The sequence below is a fragment of the Poromitra crassiceps genome (assembly GCF_964638095.1).
Source record: "Poromitra crassiceps genome assembly, chromosome: 10".
In the NCBI taxonomy this organism is placed as follows: domain Eukaryota; kingdom Metazoa; phylum Chordata; class Actinopteri; order Beryciformes; family Melamphaidae; genus Poromitra; species Poromitra crassiceps.
Window position 1 is genome coordinate 14,118,695 of NC_139631.1, and position 6,000 is coordinate 14,124,694.

The 6,000-nt window shown below is 49.9% G+C and overlaps 1 protein-coding gene across 1 annotated transcript in view; it reads left to right on the forward strand.

The window, feature by feature from the left end:
- Positions 1-6,000, forward strand: part of ndufaf2 (NADH:ubiquinone oxidoreductase complex assembly factor 2) — a 16,202-nt gene that overhangs the window by 1,317 nt on the left and 8,885 nt on the right. The gene's annotated exons all lie outside the window — the stretch shown is intronic.

Genomic DNA, 6,000 nt, shown 5'->3' on the forward strand with positions numbered 1-6,000 from the left:
TGAACTTCGTAGGAAATAGGTCTTTTTTTTAGAGTAATTTCGTTTTGTTTATAATTTCGTTGCCTCTAGTCAGTGAATATGCCACTGTCTCTGACTTGTCTTATCACTATACTGCCTTATTGCTTGTCGTGTCTCTTGTTGTTTTTGCACTCATATGCCCTGTTATATTTGTACTATGTTGTAAACGGAGTCCACAGCACAAGAATTTCACATGTGATACTTGTACCATGGAGTGACAATAAAAATCTTGAATCTTGAATCTTGACAACACACCCTGGGGGGAGGGGGGGGGGGGGGGGGCAACAAACCCCAAAACCCCACTAGAAACTCCACTAGACTAAATTCACCCACACCCTCCATTACATCATTACTTACTCCTTTACCTCCTTTATCGTTAGTCAGTAGCTGTCCCTGTTAATCCACACATGCCTCAATCCTACGTCTCCTCACCCCACCTTAAACTCATCTTCCCGGGTCAATGTAAACTGTTTTGTCCTAATGTCTGTCATGTATGTTCTAACTCCGTCCACTTGTCCTGTTCTTTTTTCTAATGTTATAATGCACCAATATAACAATAAAAGATCAACCAATAAGCTGCTTTAGAGAAACGCAGCTGATAAGTGAGACACTGTAATGCCATTAGGCATGATGTGACACTGAGAACCTGTGAAGGCCTGCTTTTTTCCACACAGAAAATTAATCTGTAATCGATAAAGAATCAGACCGATAAGCAGAATTGATAACGGCAATGGTATCAATAACGTCTTATCAATTCCCATCCCTAAATGTCATGATTCCTATTTCTCTTCTTCTGGTAGGAGTCCCTTTTCCTCCTTAAATCATTATGTGAATGGCAGGGCCTTACCCAGACTATAGGCCGTAGGTCAGTGGTCACAGGTCAAAGAGCAGGGCCTTTGCCTGCCCCAGACATGATACTGCTAGTTAAGCTGACATAGGCTTATGGGATAGCTCATTGTAACAGGGGGGCAGTGCTTCATGATATTTACCTGAATCAAAAGGCTTGATCACAGAGCTCTGTGTTATTCCAGCTATTTGTCTAATCTGGAAGCTACACACAGCATTAATCTGGGAATCAGCCTATCCAACGACAGAACACTTGATTTCTGTCTCCCTCTCTTGACGCCACTTTACACAGGCTACACCATACCTACCATTGGCTAAATCGATAACGTGCAGTTCTCTTCTTTCAGGACATAACCAAACTGTTGTTTTGCTGGAGTGTGTGACCGACCTCTGGCGCGATATAAGACTGCTGTGTTTCTGACTGGACTTGACTTTGCGCTTCACCTTTTCTCAGCACTTTGCAGGGAGGCTTGAGCCCACCTCGTATTCATAATTCAGTTCAAGGCTGCTCCTCAGCCGCTGGCTGTCAGACTATTCAAATGAGACATCACAGAACAGAAGCCCATTTCTAGCACGCTAAAGGCTATCGTACCCACTGTCCAATCACAGGGAACGCCACTATGCAGAGGCTAGTCGACCTATGGAAATGTCGGTTTAGAACAAATACAGTCACATATGCCACACACAGACAGGCACACGCAAACACACATACATGTACACACACACACGTGTGATAAACAAGCATACGACGCTCACACATTCAGCTCTTTTTTTTTCTACCACTCTGTCCGTCCAACCTTGTGGAAATAAAGTGGATGCATTATTCAGTCCATATGTCTTGCTAAAGCGGACTCTTTTTGATCTTAAACTGATAGGCCAAGCGTGGGCTCAGGGCCTAAGGCATGGACCGCAGGGCTTTCCACTGCAGCACATGAGTGGTGGATGAAAGAAGAGACTCTCCTCTCTGCTTAGTTCTTCTATTCGTTTGTCCAGCCTTAGTGCTCGGTCCATCCCTCTCTCTCTACCTCTTTCTGCTGCTCCCATTTTCTACCTCTCTTCATCTGTTCACTTTAGGAAACTGGAGCGTAAGTGATTGTGTGTGTGTGTGTGTGTGTGTGTGTGTGTGTGTGCCTGTGTGTGTGTGTGTGTGTGTGTGTGTGTGTGTGTGTGTGGTGGGCTGGCTGGGTTGTTGAGCTTGGAAGTAGTTAAGACAAAAGCAAAATGGGAAGTGACTCCCTGCCTGTTTGACTTGGTTGTGCCCCATCTGATTTCAACACTGTGACTTAGTGGTCTGTCGCTGTCCAGGCCTCTGGTCTCTGTAGCTGTCCAGGCCTCTGGTCTCTGTAGCTGTCCAGGCCTCTGGTCTCTGTAGCTGTCCAGGCCTCTGGTCTCTGTCGCTGTCCAGGCCTCTGGTCTCTGTAGCTGTCCAGGCCTCTGGTCTCTGTAGCTGTCCAGGCCTCTGGTCTCTGTAGCTGCCCAGGTCTCTGGTCTCTGTAGCTGCCCAGGCCTCTGGTCTCTGTAGCTGTCCAGGCCTCTGGTCTCTGTAGCTGTCCAGGCCTCTGGTCTCTCTGTAGCTGTCCAGGCCTCTGGTCTCTCTGTAGCTGTCCAGGCCTCTGGTCTCTCTGTAGCTGTCCAGGCCTCTGGTCTCTCTGTAGCTGTCCAGGCCTCTGGTCTCTCTGTAGCTGTCCAGGCCTCTGGTCTCTGTAGCTGCCCAGGCCTCTGGTCTCTGTAGCTGTCCAGGCCTCTGGTCTCTGTAGCTGTCCAGGCCTCTGGTCTCTCTGTAGCTGTCCAGGCCTCTGGTCTCTGTAGCTGTCCAGGCCTCTGGTCTCTGTAGCTGCCCAGGTCTCTGGTCTCTGTAGCTGTCCAGGCCTCTGGTCTCTCTGTAGCTGTCCAGGCCTCTGGTCTCTGTAGCTGCCCAGGCCTCTGGTCTCTCTGTAGCTGTCCAGGCCTCTGGTCTCTCTGTAGCTGTCCAGGCCTCTGGTCTCTGTAACTGTCCAGGCCTCTGGTCTCTGTAGCTGCCCAGGTCTCTGGTTTCTGTAGCTGTCCAGGCCTCTGGTCTCTGTAGCTGTCCAGGCCTCTGGTCTCTGTAGCTGCCCAGGTCTCTGGTCTCTGTAGCTGTCCAGGTCTCTGGTCTCTGTAGCTGCCCAGGCCTCTGGTCTCTCTGTAGCTGTCCAGGCCTCTGGTCTCTGTAGCTGCCCAGGCCTCTGGTCTCTCTGTAGCTGTCCAGGCCTCTGGTCTCTGTAGCTGTCCAGGCCTCTGGTCTCTGTAGCTGTCCAGGCCTCTGGTCTCTGTAGCTGTCCAGGCCTCTGGTCTCTGTAGCTGTCCAGGCCTCTGGTCTCTGTAGCTGCCCAGGCCTCTGGTCTCTGGTCTCTGTAGCTCACCCTAGGTTGACCTCTTTATTTACCTTTCGCTCCAGTAAGTCCTCCTTCCTTCCTTCCCTCACCCCGCCCCTTCATTGCTGCCATCTCCCCCCTTTGAAGCCTGTCCAGTGAAGATTCCTACTCAGAACAGAGTAGATGAGAGTAGGCCAGTGAGGATTCCTATTCAGATTCAGAACAGAATAGATCGGAGTAGTCCAGTGAAGATTTCTATTCAGAACAGATAAGAGTAGTCCAGTCAGTGAAGATTACAGAGTAGATCATCAGAGTAGCTCAGCAGTGTGGAGAGCCTAGACCCAGCAGGCAGCATTCTCTCCACCTCCTCTGAGATGCTGATGCTCTGGCGTCTGCACATCAAAATGAATAGGCTTGGGTCTGATGATGCACAAGTGAGGGAAAATCTCTGCCTGTGCCTTTAGAAAGGGTCCAGCTTTAGAGGCCTGCTGTGTGCTGCTGCCCCATGCAGAGAAATGTGCTATAGGCTATGGAGCCACAGTGGTTGTTGTCTATGGCCAGGATGCAAGAGAAAGCCAGTGGCAATATGGCCACTGGTCTTTAGAAGCCCTTTGCCTTGGTGTTGGTGGGTCCATAGAGCTGAATAGAGGACCTACAGTACATTCTTCTCTGTTTCTGTGTGTCTGTCCCCCAGGCCCGGCTCCGCCTCACGCTGCATGGGGGGCGCCATGTCGTGCTGCCCAGATGAAAAGCCGAGCATTCTGGGAGATGGGCTCATTCGTCTTGGGCGGCGGGCCTGCAGCTCTGACGCCCGCCTCGCCTCCTTTTATTTAGGAAGAGAGGCGCGCTGACATTATCGGCCGCTGCAGGCGCATGTGAAAATAATTGCCTGTATGATTGCTCTTTTTTCTTACCTCTTTGAGGAGGTGTAGCCTTTGTCTTGGAATCAATGGCCGCTCAATACTGGACAGGGGGAAAGGCAGTTTGCTTTCATGTTGCGCTGAAAAGGATGTATTTTTAGCGCTTCATTTAAGCGCTGTATGCCATGCAGTTTTAATCTATCGGCCCTCTCTACTCCGCCGTGTGGAGAATGGAGGGGATTCAGAGGTGCTGCAGAGAAAGGAGGCATTGACTTGTGTGGTACTATCACTATCCTGCTCTCTTCTTTGTCTATTATTTATTTGATTCCCCACCAGCTCTGTTCTATGAAGTGAAAACTGAAAAGGCCTCAGTTCTGCCTTTTCAGTACGGCGACTCCAGGGACTGACTGTGTGTGTGTGTGTGTGTGTGTGTGTGTGTGTGTGTGTGTGTGTGTGTGTGTGTGTGTGTGTGTGTGTGTGTGTGTGTGTGTGTGTGTGTGTGTGTGTGTGTGTGTGTGCGTGCGTGCACGCCGTACGTGCATGCATGCTGTTGGGGCATGCTAACTACGTGCACTCCGTTATGCGTGGTGCGTTTGTGTCTGTTCTGTGTTTTTGTATTTATTTATTTTTAAACCTGAGATTGTCTGTTTTCTCTCCACTTCATGCCCTAACACACTTAACACAACAACAGATGGCTGTGTGTCATCAGAGCGTTGATTCAAGCCGCATATTTCCACGGAAAGAGTCACAGAGGAGAAGAGAGAGACGCGGGTCCAAATGGCTGTTTATTCTGCCACAAGTCATCCCCGGGGTGCAATGAAGGCAGGTCTACCCTACAGAGGGACAGGAGCGCTGTGTGTCCAGAGCTGCTCCACTAAATCATCTTAATTGATCAGCGGCTTTGCCATGCATGGGCTTTAAAATGAAGGTTGTTTCATCATTATAGGAAACGCCAAGTGTGTTTAGCTCATCTCTCTGTGCGCCGGGTGCCAAGTGCATGGATGTGTATGTGGTGAAACATCACGGCGTGCCTTCACTACTTCATTAAAAAGGCATTTCAAATGATAGAGGCAGAATATGGGAGGGCAGGCACATTTATTTCTTATGGAAGAACATTAGCAAGGTGGCTAGCTGCAGTAAGCAGTGGCCTAGGTATTTAACAGGGCTATTAAACAGTGCTATTCCCAAATACACTCCTCCTGACTCCGCCCACTGCAGGACTGACTATGTTTTAAATGAAGGTGATTGAGGCTTGTAGTGTAGCGGTAGATTCCCTGCCTACCAACACGAGGGTGGCAGGTTCGTATCCACGTGTTACCTCCGGCTCGGTCGGGCGGCCGTCGATACAGGCACGATTCAATGGCTGTGCCTGAGGGTGGGAAGCCGGATTGGGGTTATGTGTGCTGGTCACTGCACTAGCGCCTCCTCTGGTCAGTCGGGGCGTCTGGTCGGGGTGGAAGGGAACTGGTGGGAATAGTGTGATGCTCCCACGTGCTACATCCTGCCTGTGAAGCTCCCTCTGTTTCTGATTGATTGAAGACTTTATTGACAATGAACACATACATGTCATACATACATACAGTGCATAGGCCCACCATTATCAAAAGGATGAACGCAATAAAGCTGACAGCTTGTTTCCATTGCCGTCCTTTTAGGTCAGGTCAGGTGAAAAGAAGCGGCTGGCAACTGTACATGTGTCGGAGGAAGCATGGTGCTAGTCTCGGCTCTCCCCAGATCGGCAGAGGCTGGAGTAGTAACCGGGGCAGCCAATAGGGTGGCATGGGGATAAATTGGCCAAGTATAATTGGGGAGAAAATGTGGGGGGGGGGGGATTAAGTTGATTCTTTCCACCTCCCTCAAAATGATTATTTTGGAGAAGAGCAATGACGGACAGCTGGTCATGCCAACAGACGGAAAACAACAAATTAATAGACCCCCCCCCC